The following is an 18,426-nucleotide window of genomic DNA, read 5'->3' as shown; positions in this document are numbered from 1 at the left end:
GAACGGCAGCGTCTGAAACTGATAGTGACAGTTTTGTACAACGAACCTGAGGTACCCCTGGTGTGAGGGGTAAATTGGAACGTGGAGATACGCATCCTTGATGTCCAAGGATACCATAAAGTCCCCCTCTTCCAGGTTCGCTATCACTGCTCTGAGTGACTCCATCTTGAACTTGAACTTCTTTATGTACAGGTTCAAGGACTTCAGATTTAGAATAGGCCTTACCGAGCCATCCGGCTTCGGTACCACAAAAAGAGTGGAATAATACCCCTTCCCTTGTTGTAGAAGAGGTACCTTGACTATCACCTGCTGAGAGTACAGCTTGTGAATGGCTTCCAAAACCGTCTCCCTTTCGGAGGGGGACGTTGGTAAAGCAGACTTCAGGAAACGGCGAGGTGGATCTGTCTCTAATTCCAACCTGTACCCTTGAGATATTATCTGCAGGATCCAGGGATCTACCTGCGAGTGAGCCCACTGCGCGCTGTAATTTTTGAGACGACCGCCCACCGTCCCCGAGTCCGCTTGAGAAGCCCCAGCGTCATGCTGAGGCTTTTGTAGAAGCCGGGGAGGGCTTCTGTTCCTGGGAAGGAGCTGCGTGTTGCTGTCTCTTCCCTCGACCTCTGCCTCGTGGCAGATATGAATAGCCCTTTGCTCTCTTATTTTTAAAGGAACGAAAGGGCTGCGGTTGAAAAGTCGGTGCCTTTTTCTGTTGGGGAGTGACTTGAGGTAGAAAGGTGGATTTCCCGGCTGTAGCCGTGGCCACCAAATCTGATAGACCGACTCCAAATAACTCCTCCCCTTTATACGGCAAAACTTCCATATGCCGTTTTGAATCCGCATCGCCTGTCCACTGTCGCGTCCATAAAGCTCTTCTGGCCGAAATGGACATAGCACTTACCCGTGATGCCAGTGTGCAGATATCCCTCTGTGCATCACGCATATAAAGAAATGCATCCTTTATTTGTTCTAACGACAGTAAAATATTGTCCCTGTCCAGGGTATCAATATTTTCAATCAGGGACTCTGACCAAACTACCCCAGCACTGCCCATCCATGCAGTCGCTACAGCTGGTCGTAGTATAACACCTGCATGTGTGTATATACTTTTTTGGATATTTTCCATCCTCCTATCTGATGGATCTTTAAGTGCGGCCGTCTCAGGAGAGGGTAACGCCACTTGTTTAGATAAGCGTGTTAGCGCCTTGTCCACCCTAGGAGGTGTTTCCCAGCGCTCCCTAACCTCTGGCGGGAAAGGGTATAATGCCAATAATTTCTTTGAAATTATCAGCTTTTTATCAGGGGCAACCCACGCTTCATTACACACGTCATTTAATTCTTCTGATTCAGGAAAAACTATAGGTAGTTTTTTCACACCCCACATAATACCCTGTTTAGTGGTACCTGTAGTATCAGCTAAATGTAACGCCTCCTTCATTGCCAAAATCATATAACGTGTGGCCCTACTGGAAAATACGGTTGATTCGTCACCGTCATCACTGGAGTCAGTGCCTGCGTCTGGGTCTGTGTCGACCGACTGAGGCAAAGGGCGTTTCACAGCCCCTGACGGTGTTTGAGTCGCCTGGACAGGCACTAATTGATTGTCCGGCCGCCTCATGTCGTCAAACGACTGCTTTAGCGTGTTGACACTATCCCGTAGTTCCATAAATAAAGGCATCCATTCTGGTGTCGACTCCCTAGGGGGTGACATCCTCATATTTGGCAATTGCTCCGCCTCCACACCAATATCGTCCTCATACATGTCGACACACACGTACCGACACACAGCAGACACACAGGGAATGCTCCTAACGAAGACAGGACCCACTAGCCCTTTGGGGAGACAGAGGGAGAGTTTGCCAGCACACACCAAAAGCGCTATATATATATCAGGGATAGCCTTATAATAAGTGCTCCCTTATAGCTGCTTTGTTATATCAAAATATCGCCATAAATTTGCCCCCCCCTCTCTGTTTTACCCTGTTTCTGTAGTGCAGTGCAGGGGAGAGACCTGGGAGCCGTCCTGACCAGCGGAGCTGTGAGAGGAAATGGCGCCGTGTGCTGAGGAGATAGGCCCCGCCCCTTTTCTGGCGGGCTCGTCTCCCGCTATTTAGAGAAATCAGGCAGGGGTTAAATATCTCCATATAGCCTCTAGGGGCTATATGTGAGGTATTTTTAGCCTTTATATAGGTTACATTTGCCTCCCAGGGCGCCCCCCCCCAGCGCCCTGCACCCTCAGTGACCGCGTGTGAAGTGTGCTGAGAGGAAAATGGCGCACAGCTGCAGTGCTGTGCGCTACCTTTAGAAGACTGCAGGAGTCTTCAGCCGCCGATTCTGGACCTCTTCTGACTTCAGCATCTGCAAGGGGGCCGGCGGCGCGGCTCCGGTGACCATCCAGGCTGTACCTGTGATCGTCCCTCTGGAGCTTGATGTCCAGTAGCCAAGAAGCCAATCCATCCTGCACGCAGGTGAGTTGACTCCTTCTCCCCTCAGTCCCTCGCTGCAGTGATCCTGTTGCCAGCAGGAATCACTGTAAAATAAAAAACCTAGCTAAACTTTTTCTAAGCAGCTCTTTAGGAGAGCCACCTAGATTGCACCCTTCTCGGCCGGGCACAAAAATCTAACTGGAGTCTGGAGGAGGGTCATAGGGGGAGGAGCCAGTGCACACCACCTGATCTGGAAAAGCTTTACTTTTTGTGCCCTGTCTCCTGCGGAGCCGCTATTCCCCATGGTCCTTTCAGGAACCCCAGCATCCACTAGGACGATAGAGAAATTAACTTAAAATATTAAATATCTGCAGCTTGGAAATCACGCACTTTCCCTCCAAAATTGACCTTACAATTATTATTCAGAAAGATACTTTGAGATGAGGATCCTCTTTGCATTTGTTCGCTGAAGTTTTTATTTTGTATTGAAAGGTCCTTATAAATCTCTGTTCCTGCCAGCAGCAATGATTTCCAGCTCAGGGGTTGGCCTACTGGGATTAGAATATGACAAATGGGTATGATTTGGGATTATCTGAACAAGATTTGGCTAGATCAGACATGTGTCCTTTTTTGTCCTAATTTTCCATGACAGGTAGTGCAATGTACTTTAAATAGCGCTGAACAAGTTGCTCATCATAACATTCTTCTTCTTATTGTTGGATCCGCAAGAACACCTGAGAATTAAGGTCCCTTGATTTTTAATTGATCAGTTAATTAGTTACTGGAATGTTCAACCTTGTAATTTGTATTCCTTATACCTGAGTAACTACCAATGGAGATTGTATTCTCTCACCACACCTGCAGGTATCCATCCCACATGGCACCATGGTAGAGATGTCTCAGGTCTCCTAAAAAGGACAGGTGGAGAAACTGCCCAGAGCAAGCTGATTTGTTGCTCTGGGCAACTTCACATCTCCTATTTAGAAGATGTGATACATATCAGCCATGATTGAAGAATAGAACACATTTTATATACAATACTTATAGACTGCATAGAAACAGAACTGACGGCTGGCTCAGGCAGCTATAAGAAAAAATATTTCTGATGATTTATATAAAGAGTATGGAGGGAAGCCCTGGAACCCTTATGCAGAACTCTGTAAGCTAATATAACCTTTTGTGCATTCATTTTATATAATAGTAATCTTTGAACACTGTACCACTCATTGGTGTATTAGGATTGGAGGAGGCTCGTGTGGAGTCTCTGTTGGGGACCCTCCTCTCTAGCAGGGCAGTAGAGTCTGAGCACAAGGATCACTAGGAAACTAGGAGCCTAGTGCACATGTGTAGGTCTTCAAGGAAATGGCGCAGTGGCCATTTTCCTGGTGAATTTCCTATTGTGCATTCACAGAACACCACTAAATTGGCTGGCCCAACATTTTCCCAGCGTTTGTGCAGCGCTGCTGTTGCCGAGGCAGGACTCTGTAGGGGCAAGTATTCAAGAAATGGGTGTGTGGTGTGGGGCACTCCGGACCCAGGTGCCCATACCTTGCACCCATTAAAGATATACAGTACTGTGCAAGAGTTTTAATCAGGTGTGGAAAAATTGCTGCAAAGTAAGAATGCAGGTACTTATCCATCATGCAATGCCATCAGGGAGGCGTCTGATTGGCTCCAAATTTATTCTGCAGCAGGAAAACGACCCCAAACGTACAGCCAATGTCATTAAGTACTATCTTCAGTGTAAAGAAGAACAAGGAGTCCTGGAAGTCATGATATGGCCCCCACAGAGCCCTGATCTCAACATCATTGATGCTGTCTGGGATTACACAAAGAGAAAGAAGGATTTGAGCAAGCCTACATCCACAGAAGATTATGATTAGTTCTCCAAGATGTTTGGAACAACGTCCTGGCCAAGTTCCTTCAAAAACTGTGCAAGTGTACCTAGAAGAATTGATGCTGTTTTGAAGGCAAAGGGTGGTCACACCAAACATTGTTTTGATTTAGATTTCTCTTCTGTTCATTAACTTTGCATATTGTTAATTGATTAAAAAAAAAAACTATTAACACTTCTATTTTTTAAAGCATTCTTACTTTGCAGCATTTTTTCCACACCTGCCTAAATCTTTTGCTCAGTATTGTAGGCCAGTGGTAACTCAGTAACACCATGTACTGAAAAAATGATCGCCATATAAATCCACAAAGAGCATAAGCTGCATGGTAACAGCATTAGTTCTTGTATTCCAGTAATTACTATATGATGACTAAAAGCGTAATAAACCCTTTAGCAAAGAAGCAATTGGCGCTATACAAAATCCTTCTGATTCATTCTCTCCTCCCGTTCCATTCACTTAGGACTGGATATAACAATTTCAGCCCAGCATCGCCAGAGGGCCCCGGATCATGTATTGCATACGTCTCCAGCGCTGAAAGAGTTTCAGATTTTCAGATTTGGGAGAAATCTTATATTTGAGTCTATTTGCTATTTTCCCCTCTAGCAAAATATAATTACTAACATGTTTATCCTTAACCAGCAAATTTTGTTTAGTCTGAAATGTCTGAAGAGCACTGAGAGTGGGACAGTTTGCCAAACTGATAACCTGTAATCTACAGATTTTAAGGCAATCTACCAAAAGAAACTCAATTTGAGTTCCATGTCATATCAAAGAGTAATTCTACAAATGATTGAAACGATTTGAACGACCACATGGTGTTACTGATGGCCACTTTTCATGAACAGATAAATAAGTGAGAAATGGGAATTGTCTGTCAAAATGGGACCAAAGCATACAGAAATGAAAGGATCCGCGCACACACAAATGTGCTAAAGTTCCAGTAAACAAAAAAAAACTATAATATATAAGAATTAAATAAACAGTATATGCCTACAATACTCACTAGATGCATCATCGCTTGGAGAGTGATACAATGGAGACAGAAAAAGTGCCAGCCAATCAGCTCCTAATTGTCATTTTTCAAACAGTCTATAACATGGCAGTTACGAGCTGATTGGCTGGTACTTTTTCTCCCACCATTTTATCACTCTCCAAGCAATGATGCATCCAGCCCACAATGATAACCGTGATGGAGTCTTTACAAGAAATAGCTGAAGGAGCAAAGTCCCTACCTATGACCCTAGAAAGGACCCTAGGTCAAACGAGCTTTCTCTAGGATATCCCTATTACTTTAAATTCGGGCATACAATGTACTGTATATCACTTTCTATTTGTACATTATAACAAGTGACGCTCCGGGCATGCAGCCCGCAGCCTGTGGAGGTGACGCTCTAATTCCCAGAGCAGGCGGCTCCACCTCCTAGGTGTGACTTCATGACATCACCAGTTCTGGGGGCAGGGCCAGCACAGAGCACACTGCCTTCCTGTTACTGCAGTGACAGAACATTAAACTTTGGGGCAAATTTAACAATAGGGCAGATGTACAGTATTAAGCCTAGAGAAGGGATAAAGCAGTGATCAGTGAAAGGTGATAACGCACCAGCCAATCAGCTCCTATCATTTTTTAAATCCGCAATGATTGGCTGTTGCGTTATCACCTTGCTCTTATCACTGCTTTATCACTTCTTTATCCCTTCTCCAGGTTAATACTTCTGCCCCAATCAGTAATATTTTTGTTATCACTTATTACAAATGATAAATGGTGCTCCAGCCAATCATCTCCTGTCATGTGTTTAAAAAATGACAGTTAGGAGTAGAGATGAGCGGGTTCGGTTTTACTCGGATTTACTCGGATTTACCCGAATCTCGTTATTGGCTCACGGACGTCACGTGTTTTGGTTAGCCAATAAGGAAAATACAGAAAAAAATAACTTGCGATAATTCTGGCGTTAAGAAACGAGTAAAACCGAACCCGCTCATCTCTAGTTAGGAGCTGATTGGCTGAAGCACCATTTATCAATTGTAATGAGTGATAACAAGAATATCACTCATTTATACCCCTTTTCCACTAGCTCTTTTAAACACGGGTAAATGCGCGGGGGCGCGCATTTACCCGTGTTTTTCCCTAGTGGAAACGGGTCCCCCGGCAAATTCCCAGATCAAGTGATCCGGGAATCCTACCCTGGTAGCTAGCCGGGTTGAACACGTGTTCAACCCGGCTAGCTGTCTAGTGTGAACGGGTGCCGTGTCGAGGCGACACGGCTCCCATTCACAGTGCATAGGGAGGGCGGCGCTGGGAGATCATGTGATCTCCCAGCGCCGCCCCTGCCGCGTCATTAGCGCGTCACCAACCCGGCAATTGCCGGGTTGGTGAGCGCTGTCTGCAGGGGGCTGTAGCACGGGTCGCAGCCGTGTCAGACAACACGGCTGCGACCCGTGCTACGCTAGTGGAAAAGAGGTATAAATCTATCCCTTTATTTGTCCATAAAGGGAAAAAAAAATCTCAGATCTTGAAGACATTACAGACAATTTCTGAATTACGCTAATAGTAGCACGTAGTTTGGAATGAGTCTCAGCACAACAGCTTATTTTTTTCACTTGCTGTGCTGAAAACACTTTTCACTATAGACGCAATTTCATTTGAGCTTTGTACAAAACATTTGTAAATCACTGAGGGAATTTCAAGGCGTCACTTTTTTTGATGAGCCAGAATTTCTGTAAATGCCACATATTTGCTTACATTAACGAGCAATAAATCAAAAGAAAATTCAAAGTCACTGCAGATTAATGACAAAGACATGAATGCTTGTGATTTGCCTGCTGTTTAGAACAATCATTTACATGTCTGCTGTGATTTACATACCTCCCAACATGACCCTTTCCAGGAGGGACAGAATGTTCTGCTCCTGGACTTCCCTCTTATGTATGATTGCCCTCACCTGTGGTGAAACACCTTTCTTATCCATAAGCCTGTTCAACACAGGTGCCGGCAATCATACATTAAGATAAAAGTCCAGAAGCAAAGCATTGTGTCCCTCCTGTAGAGGGTCATGTTGGGAGGTATGGTTATACTATACATTGTACATTGATACATTCAACTCACACTAGTAATAATAATAAAAGTATTATATTACTAGACTACTATACCTATCATACAAGTTACCTTTTATTAATGATTACTAATGCAGTTTATAGCAGTAGTAAGCTTGTGGCTTGGGTCCGAATGCAGCATGTGGACCATACTTGCCTACCTGACCCTCTCCATGAGGGAGAAAATGCTCTGTTCCTGGACTTTCCTGGTAATGTATGATGCCATCACCTGTGGTGAGCTAGGTAATTGATAAGAAAGGTGTTTCACCACAGGTGATGGGCAATCATACATTACCAGGAAAGTCCAGGAACAGAGCATTTTCTCCCTCATGGAGAGGGTCAGGTAGGCAAGTATGATGTGGGGTATGCATCCCTCCCAACATGACCCTTTCCAGGAAGGAGAGAATGCTGTTCTTTGACTTCCCTCTTAATGTGTGATTGCCATCACCTATGTTGAACTAGTTATTTGATAAGAAAGGTGTTTCGCTACAGGCGATGGCAATCATTAATTAAGAGGATAGGTACAGAGCATTTTGTCCCTCCTGGAGAGGGTCATGTTGGGAGGTATAGGTATGGGTTGTATGTATGAACTCAGTTTCATTTACAGGTGCGTTTGACTCCTCAGTTTTTGCACCAGTTTGATAGGAGCCTCATATCACTACTCTGTACTGTTGGGGGCTCTGCTCCATCCAGATCTAACACAGTGTTTCCTAAACTTGGTCAACAAAACCCTTACAGAATACTTCCAAACATTTGTTTTCTTCTCTTCCAAAATGTACCTGGAGGGAGGATACAGCTGATCACTAATGCATACCTCCCAACTTCGTTAAACTTGAGAAGGGGCGTGCATCCAAAAATGGGATGTGGCCTTGTATCTAGGGGCGTGGTTTTGCAGGGAATGTTGCGATTGTGAGCCATGCCCTCTGTTTTCATCATTGTGGGGGCATCTCCAGTGACCTGTGACCTGGCCATGCCCCCAGTCCCTCTCCCCACGAAATAGACGCATTGTGCGAGAAGCGGCCTAACAACTCTCCCCCCCCCCCCCCCCCCCGCAATAGCATAGTGCCATAAATCATGGGTCTATGGGCCAAAATGATGTAATTCTCATAGAATTGCATCATACTGCCCAATGGAGTCTCCAAGATGATCCAGGATAGTAGGTAAGTGTGTCTTATTGTCCAGGTTTTAAGGATATATATGTTTGAGCACAGAAAGTTAAAGCAAAATGACTGAAGTGCCTGTGCTTAAGCAAGTATAGATGCCTTGAAAGCAAGGCTGTTAGTGGGCTTTTTCAGAACAGAGTTTGTGAATCTCTGATCCAGTGATGGCTCCTACTTACATTTAGCAGGGGGGCTGCCGCTGCCCCCATGCTCAGAGAGGAGACAGCCACCTCAGGTCCCGGCACATGGATCTGGCAGGTGCCAGGACCGGTGCATGTGCAGATGCCGCGGTGTGACTGCACATATGCAAACCCCTGGCTTGGGCTGCGCGAAAGACAGGGGATGGCTTTCTACAGGAAGCCAACTCTCTGCCTATCGAAGTCCAGTCTGGCAGTCCCAGAAGGAGGAAACACCCTCATTCCATCTGTGACTGACAGGTAGGACTTCCAATAGGAAGTCACTACAAGTCACAGTGAAGCTAGTGCAGTCATGGACTGCATCTGGCTTCATTGACACTGATCGGGGTGGTGGATTTTACCTGGGGGGGCTGCAGTTCGGCACCCATAGGTAAAATCCACCACTTCTCTGATCTAACACTCAACCTATAGCTTCCTGCTGCGATTATTCCCCTCCTCACATCATGATGCTGTCCCAATCACACACAGCCCTGTCGCCACTGACAGACTCACAGGAATGGACAGGTCACTGCCTCCCATCAGCTCACCCATCTCATGCAGCTGGGAATGTTCCCAAAATATGATTGACAACATTTTATCATATAGGTTGTTCCATATCAAAATATTCCGGATGACAAAGTGTTAAACACTGAATACAATAAGATGCTCACCTTAAGAAAACAAAAAAAAAATCATTGCAATTTTATGTGCATTTAAGACATTTAATTATCCAAAATGTGACAGTTCCTCATTCAGTTGGAAGGACTTTCTCATTAAAAATTGACAGCATTAAGGCATAGAGATAAAATTAGTAAATGATTAGCTTAGTAAACAAAGATGTTTTGACAAACAAGTCAATGTGCTGCATTGCCATAGATTTACTGTCATTTTAAAGTCTACAGTTAATTACAAGTATTGTGCAAGAAAAACTGGGATTTTGATAGGACTGCAAACACCAAATAGAAGATGACAGTTGTGTACATTCATATAATTAATTTGGGTGTGGTATAGAAGGTCGACAGTAACTAGGTCGACAGGGTCTCTAGGTCGACAGGTCAAAAGTTCAACATGAGTTTTTTTATGTTTTTTTGGTGTCGGTTTCTCCGTACAGTGACCGGGAACGGTTGTGGATCATTAGATCGACAGTGTCTAGGTCGACAATGTTTAGGTCGACCACTATAGGTCAAAAATCACTAGGTCGACAGGGTTGGAAGGTCGACAGGGTTTCTAGGTCGACATATGCTAGGTCGACAGGTCAAAAGGTCGACATGAGGGTTTCTTTTTGTGTTCCCCTTCTCCGTAAAGTTAAGGGGAACCCAAATGAGTGCACCGTGTCCTCGCTCCGCTACCGCTTCGCTCGGCACAGATTACCGTTCCAATCGTAGTCCACGTGGATCGTTAAGTATGAAAAAGTTCAAAAAAAGAAAAAATGTGAAAAACTCATGTCGACCTTTTGACCTGTCGACCTAGCACATGTCGACCCAGAAACCCTGTCGACCTTCCAACCCTGTCGACCTAGTGACTGTTGACCTATAGTGGTCGACCTAGACAGTGTCAATCTTCAGACCGGATCCCCAATTAGTGCACCGTGTCTCACTCCGCTACAGCTGCGCTCGGCACAGGTTACTATACCCCCGCGTGGATTATTAAGTACGGAAAGAAAGAAAAATGTGAAAAAAATCATGTCGACCTTTTGACCTGTCGACCTAGAACATGTCAACCTAGGGACCCTGTCAACCTAGTTACTGTCGACCTAGAGACCGGATCCCTTTCATTTCACTCCTCTGATGGAGAGTAGGTCCTGGTGTGATGCGTCATGAGTAAATGCAATGTGAAGCACATCATGTCATTCAGCCCCCGAGACTGCCACTTCACTGCGGAAGTGGGCGAGATATAGGAAGCTGGTCTGTTCTCCTGGGAGTGCGGCTCCCTGAAATACGCTCCCACGGGTCGGGGCACTTCCAAGGCGCTAGACGTCAAGTATGACCTCTAGCATGTCTCCTCCATGGCGGCGGCCATTTTGGAAGGGACATTTAGCAAATTGACATGCGGACGGCTAGTCTGCATGTCAATCTGCTCTGAATCAGTGGCGGCACCTCCGCAGTGGCTGCGGGGGTGGTAGTTATGCCACTGTTTAAGGGCCTTATTCAGCTGTCATCGCATCCGTAATCGCATTTCCCAGCCTTTACAGCCAGTTCACACGCGCAGGTCCCGCTATGCGCACGCTGACAAATACAGAGGTATTACACGGGGATGCTATGACACGGAAAATGGCGGCAGCCCGAATGCATTCACAGCCAGGCTGCAGAGGCAGGGGTGCTTCACATATTCAGCAATGCGATTGCAATTGAATTGCAATCGCACCACTGGCCACCATCAGCATGCTGGACAGCCTTGCCCTGTGCTGGGCGGTCCCCAGCATACAAGTGATAGCAGTTGCAGTTTTGCTTTTTTTTTTTTAGCAAAACTGCAACTAATGCTGATCCTAATGAGGGTCTAAGCTAGGATATGCCTTTCCCAACTCTCTGCACATTTTACAATCGGCCCAACAGCAGTGCAACATTCTCCTTTACTTTTTTCACTTCTTTTTTCTTTTATTTGCTCCTAAGTGAATCAGGCCACTGTGTGTCAAATTTAGTTTTTGTTGTTTTTTTTTCAAAATAATTTTTATTTCATGGGATCACAAAAGCAAACAGATACCAACAGATAATGGTTACAGCATATTACATTGCAAATGCAGTATAGTAGTCGCAGAGCCGGCCCTAACCAATATGATGCCCTAGGCAAGATTTTGGTTGGTGCCCCCTAGCACCACCGCTGGTTCCGCCTCTGACCTTGCACCTCTTTCCCAGCACCATCACCCCTCACCCATAGCAGTCCTTGTACCCCCTATATTTTAAATAGGAACAGTTTGCACATTTGACGCACAGCCAAAAAAGGGGCATCTTCTTGCTGGGAAGGGGCATGGCCATACAATAGTAACCCCAATTCCAATTACGCCACACAGTACTGCAACTTTATTCACATTTTATCTTGCGATTGTGTCCATAATTCATATTACATCCCACAGTAGTATCACTTTACCTTATAAACGTTACTTCTCACAGTAGAGCCCCTTATTCACATTACATCACACTGAATTGCTCCTTATTCACATTACACCACACCCTATTGCTCTTTATTCACATTAGACGACACAGTAGTGCCCTTTCTATATGCAACGCCACATAGTATAGCACCTTATACACATAATGCCGCGCATTAGTAATGCATTTATACATAATTCCACACAGTAATGCCCCTTACACATATGAGACACATTAATGTCCTTTTAAACATAATGCGCCTTACACATTATGACAACCTTTATTAATGCCCTTTTACACATAATGTCCCTTACACATATGCCGCACATTATTAATGCCTTTATACACATAATGACACACATAGTGCCTCTACACATTTGCTGCACATTATTAATGCATTTTTACATGACACACATAATGCTCCTTACACATATTCCGAACACTACTGCACAACCAACCCACTCACATGCACACAGCACTCACACTGCCACTAACACTGTGGCCTCTGCCTCTGCTTGGATACAGATGTGTCCTCACAAATCTTGCATCAATGCTAAGGTCGGGCACCTTTTTTTAATGAAAATGCATCTCATTTGCATTGCTATGTGGCTAGGATGCACAAGCAGCTTCTGCTGATTAAACTGATATGCAGCATGCCTATATACTGTGTGAGACTGTGGCTGTATCTGCATATGAAATGCTACATACAGAATATAGGCATGCCGCGTATCATTTTAATCAGCAGAAGCTGCTGATGCCCCTAGGCATATCAAATGCCCTAGGCAATTGCCTAGTTTGCCTATGCCTATGGCCGGCTCTGAATAGTCGGTAATTATAAAGATAACCAAAAAAAAAAGCGGGTAGTATAAAACAGAAGAATGGCAGTCATCATCGCAGCTAACCGACTAACGTTAAAGAGTAAGAGTAGAAGGAGGTCGAGAAGAAAGAAAGACAGAGAAGAAGAGAGAAAAAGAGAGGAGTGGACAAAATAGAATAGGATAGAGTCCCCGGGAGGGTCCCATCAAATATGGTACGGGGCATCACAAATTAAAAGGTGAAGGGGCATACTGGGTGGCCAGCTATGGACTCCATATTTTATTGAATGATTTAGAGGAGCAGTTTATGATGCTAGTCATGTAGTCCATGCGGTAAACGTACCAGATACGGGCAATTATAGATTGCATGGAAGGCGGGATAGGGTTTTTCCAATCTGCAGCTAGTTGACATGTCGTTGCGGAGACTATATGACGCAACAGTTTATTTTGAAATTATGTTAGCGTTGGCAGGCTTAAGGGGAGGAGAATGTATTTAGGGTCGGAAAGGGATAGAAATCTGCAATAAGCTAGAAATAAAATTAATCACTTCCCTCCACGTATGCACTATTTTAGGACATGACCACCATATGTGTAGAAAAGAGCCCTCTGCGCCACATCCTCTCCAACACCTATCCGACGTATCCGGATACATTTTGCTCAAACGAGATGGTACATAATTCCATCTATATAGTAATTTATAAACATTCTCTTTGATTCTAACGCAGATGGAACTAGACGCCGCCTTACCCCAGGCTTCAGACCATTCCTCGTCATCTAAAGCCGAGCCTAGGTCCATTTCCCATGCTCTCTCATGAGGATCACGCTGAGAGGGAGCGTCCCCAGTGAGAGTAGTATATAAGAGGGAAATTAGGCCTTTGGTTGAACGACGTCTGAAACATATAGTCTCAAACGTGGTCAGGGGTCTGCTAGAGAGGACACGGCTCAGTGAGGAATGAAAGTGTCTGAGCTGTAAAAATTTATAAAAATACCTGGAGGGAATATCAATATTTTCTTAAATCTGAGAAAATTGAGGAAAACTAGTATCCCTGGTGATATCATTCAGATATAAGATACCTCTATCCTGCCAAGGAGCAAACAATGGGGGTAATTCCAAGTTGATCGCAGCAGGATTTTTGATAGCAATTGGGCAAAACCATGTGCACTGCAGGGGAGGCAGATATAACATGTGCAGAAAGAGTTAGATTTGGGTGGGTTATTTTGTTTCTGTGCAGGGTAAATACTGGCTGCTTTATTTTTACACTGCAAATTAGATTGCAGATTGAACACACCACACCCAAATCTAACTCTCTCTGCACATGTTATATCTGCCTCCCCTGCAGTGCACATGGTTTTGCCCAATTGCTAACAAAAATCCTGCTGCGATCAACTTGGAATTACCCCCAATGATTTATTTGTACCAGGAGGGAATGCAGGGTTGTGTAATATTGGGATGATAGGGGATGGGGCCGGGGCCAAGCCATATTTCCTATTGGCAAAGTCCCAAACCGTTAGTGAGCGAGAAACTATGGGGTGGGATGCTACATTTCTAGGGCGGCAGGATTTCAAAAGCCAGAGAAGAGAAGAGAAGAGAAGAGAAGAGAAGAGAAGAGAAGAGAGACCCATTTCGGCGGCTTCTATAGATACCCAGACCCTTCGAGATTCGGGGTTGCACCATTGTATGCAGCGTGAAAGCTGTGTGGCTAAATATTATCTTCTGAAATCTGGGATACCTAGGCCGCCACTATACAGTATGTGGGGCGCTGTAAAAGTTTCAATCAGACTCGGGGACGCTTATTCGCCCATATGAATTGTGACGTGTGAAATTGTAAGAACTTAAAAACAGATGGAGGAATAAATATCGTGAGTGTCTGGAATAGGTAAAGTGTCCGAGGGAGCACGTTCCCGATTTACAGTTTTAATACTAAATACTAGAGATGTGCGGCGGGCACTTTTCGTGTTTTGTGTTTCGGTATTGGATCTGGATACTAGCTTGTGTTTTGGATCTGGATTGGTTTTGCCAAAACCACCCTTTCGGGTTTTGTTTTTTGATCTGGATGACTTTTAAAAAAAAACAACAGCTAAAATCACAGAATTTGGGGGTAATTTTGATCCTACGGTATCATTAACCTCAATAACATTAATTTCCATTAATTTCCAGTCTATTCTGAACACTTCACAATATTGTTTTTAGGCCAAAAGGTTGCACTGAGGTCGCTGGATGACTAAGCGAAGCGACCCATGTGGGCGGCACAAACACCTGGCCCATCTAGGAGTGGCACTGCAGTGGCAGACAGGATGGCACTTTTAAAAACTAGGCCCCAATGAACACATAGTGCAAAGAAGAAAAAGCGGTGCACCGAGGTCGCTGGATGACTAAGCTACGCAACCCAAGTGGGCGGCACAAACACCTGGTCCATCTAAGAGTGGCACTGCAGTGGCAGCCAGGATGGCACTTTTAAAAACTAGGCCCCAAAGAGCATATTAGTGGGTAATTCAGAGCTGATCGCAGCAGCAAGTTTGTTAGCAGTTGAGCAAAACCATGTGCACTGCAGGTAGGGCAGATATAACATTGGCAGAGAGAGTTAGATTTGGATGGGTTATTTTGTTTCTGTGCAGGGTAATTACTGGCTGCTTTATTTTTACACTGCAATTTAGATTTCAGTTTGAATACACCCCACCCAAATCTAACTCTCTATGCACATGATATATCTGCCCACCCCGAAGTGCACATGGTTTTGCCCAACTGCTAACAAATTTGCTGCTGCGATCAACTCTGAATTACCCCCCTAGTGCAAAGAAGAAAAAGAGGTGCAATGAGGTAGCTGAATGGCTAAGCTAAGCGATACAAGTGTGCGGCACAAACACCTGGCCCATCTAGGAGAGGCACTGCAGTAGCAGACAGGATGGCAGATTTAAAAAATAGGCCCCAAACAGCACATCATGCAAAGAAAAAAAAAAGAGGTGCAATGAGGTAGCTCTATGACTAAGCTAAGCGACACAAGTGTGCGGCATAAACACCTGGCCCATCTAGGAGTGGCATGCAGTGGCTGAATGTCGAGAGTGGCCCGCAATTTTTCAGGCCACCGATAGCATCTCCTGCACGCCCCTGTCATTTTTAAAAAAATTATGCACCACCAAATTAATTGTATGTGCAAAACCAGGGCCGTCTTTTCGTATGGGCTCAATGGGCACTTGCCCAAGGGCCCCAGTAGTATAAGGGCCCTATGCTGATAGCTGAGGGTCCGCTCTTTCCAGGGGTACCAGATTTTTGAAAATTGGCCCTAGGGAACTAGAGATATCCAACTTCAAAGCAGTGGTCCCCATCCGAGCCTGTTAATTGCTCTTCCCCCCAAGATATCTCGGGCTCTGTCTGACTTAGAGTAGTTCTGAGGGTATTCTCCAAAAGATGGGACTCTCCCCTTTCACTGGACACTGGCAGCTTGTCTCTACTATGCCCAGAACCAGAGATATTAGCCTTCCAGCAGCTGGTCCCTGCTCCAGCTCCACATGCCTGGTATGCAGTTTTATAATTTCGTTGGTGGATTGCTCTGGCTCCTGATCTCTGATCCCCAAGTCCCCAGTACTTCCTGAAAGGTGGGACTCTCTACTTTTATATCCCATTAAAAGCTAAGAAATCTATTTCCAGGAATTTGAGATATCTGCAATCAAGCAAGCTGCCCTCTCACCAGAAAATTATAAATATATTAAGCCCACTCCACTATCTACCCCTCCCCTGAGTATTAAACACCCCCTACCGCCCTGGAAGTCAAGTACTGGGGCCCTTTCATTCAGTGCAATGCCCCCTTCTACAGGTGTTCTCCCTCTCACCGCATCTCCCACCATCTGTGCATTAAAGGAGTAATTTGCAGAAATTACTGCTCCAGGTCCTACATGCTGAGTGGAAGACAGAACACCCACTACTGCCCGCAGGTCATCAAAGCTGCCGCTGATAGCACCCCCCACCCCTACTGCTGGAGGATGGGTAGGGGCCACAGTGCATTGCTCTGCCCAGGGGCCTACACTGCTGTTAAGACAGCCCTGTGCAAAACATGGGACGTGCTGGAATTTGCACACATGTAATGCACGCCAATATTGGTGACACTGTCCAATATCACAAATCCCTAGGAGAGTCTAAGTGGGGTAAGCCATTGTGCGATGATTTCCCTCAGTTTCCGTAAGAGGTTGTCAGCGGTGTGCCTCTTACGGAAACCAGTGATACACAGCTTAGCCTGCCTAGGAACGAGCTGGCGTTTGTGAGATGCTGCTACTGGTGCCACTGTTGTTGTTGCTGCGGGAGGCAATACATCTACCCAGTGGGCTGTCACAGTCATGTAGTCCTTAGTTTGCCCTGCTCCACTTGTCCACATATCCGTGGTTAAGTGAAAACTGGGTACAAACGCATTTTTCAGGACATTGAGGACATTTTTCTTAATGTCCATGTACAGTCCGGGAATCGCTTTCCTAGTGAAGTGGAATCTAGATGGGATTTAGTACCAGGGACACACTACCTCCATCACTTGTCTAAATCCCACTGACTGCACTAATGGCTGATACCGGACGCACGTCTAACACCAACATAGCTGTCAAGGCCTCAGTTATCCGCTTTGCAACAGGATGACTGCTGTCATATTCCATCTTCCTCGCCAAGGACTGTTGGACAGTCAATTGCTTACTTGGAGTAGTACAAGTGGTCTTCTGACTTACCCTCTGGGATGACGATCGACTCCCAGCAGCAACAACAGCAGCGGCAGCAGCAGCAGGAGGAAGTGGTTTTTGATCTTTCCCTATTTATCCTCCAAATTTTTGTTCTCCATTATTTTTCTGGAGTTATATACCAATATGTGGCACAGGAGAGCGTACCTCTACACCACACAGGGCAAACCCTGTAAAAATTATTCAGATTAAATATTAATAACCCCTTTATTTGGAGTAAATAATATATAGCACAGGTCAGCACCACTGGACTTATACGGCAGCATCACTGGCTGGACTTATACGGCAGTAACGCTGGACTTATACGGCAGTATCGCTGCACTTATACGGCGGTATCGCTGGACTTATATGGCGGTATCGCTGGACTTATACGGCGGTAACGCTGGACTTATACGGCGGTAACGCTGGACTTATACGGCAGTAGCCCTGGACTTATACGGCAGTAGCCCTGGACTTATACGGCAGTAGCACTGGACTTATACGGCAGTACCACTGGACTTATACGGAAGTAGCACTGGACTTATACGGCAGTACCAATTGACTTATACGGCAGTACCAATGGACTTATACGGCAGTACCAATGGACTTAGACGGCAGTACCAATGGACTTATACGGCAGTACTACTGGACTGGACTTATACGGCAGTACTACTGGACTGGACTTATACGGCAGTACCACTGGACTTATACGGCAGTACCACTGGACTTATACGGCATTACCACTGGACTAATACGGCAGTATCACTGGACTAATACGGCAGTATCACTGGACTAATACGGCAGTACCACTGGACTGGACTTGTACGGCAGTATCACTGGACTAATACGGCAGTATCACTGGACTTATACGGCAGTACCACTGGACTTATAAGGCAGTACCACTGGACTTATAAGGCAGTACCACTGGACTTATACGGCAGTACCACTGGACTGGACTTATACGGCAGTACTACTGGACTTATACGGCAGTACCACTGGACTGGACCTATACGGCAGTACCCTTGGACTTATACGGCAGCAGCACTGGACTTATGGCAGCACAGGACAACACCACAGGACTTATGGCAG

At 45.4% G+C, this 18,426-nt stretch overlaps 1 protein-coding gene across 2 annotated transcripts in view; it reads right to left on the bottom strand.

The window, feature by feature from the left end:
* Nucleotides 1-18,426, bottom strand: part of KCNH7 (potassium voltage-gated channel subfamily H member 7) — a 930,127-nt gene that overhangs the window by 674,857 nt on the left and 236,844 nt on the right. The window contains exon 1 of one of the 2 annotated variants that reach the window (XM_063933625.1): nucleotides 7,482-7,565. The exons of the other annotated variant lie outside the window; for it this stretch is intronic. The gene's annotated coding sequence lies outside the window, so the exon portion shown is untranslated. Of the gene's footprint in view, nucleotides 1-7,481; nucleotides 7,566-18,426 lie in introns of those variants that run through there. 2 annotated transcript variants of the gene reach the window in all.

This window comes from Pseudophryne corroboree, chromosome 7 (genome assembly GCF_028390025.1).
Source record: "Pseudophryne corroboree isolate aPseCor3 chromosome 7, aPseCor3.hap2, whole genome shotgun sequence".
In the NCBI taxonomy this organism is placed as follows: Eukaryota; Metazoa; Chordata; class Amphibia; order Anura; family Myobatrachidae; genus Pseudophryne; species Pseudophryne corroboree.
Note: the sequence above shows the minus strand (reverse complement) of the source record. Positions and strands in the feature narration are given on the sequence as shown.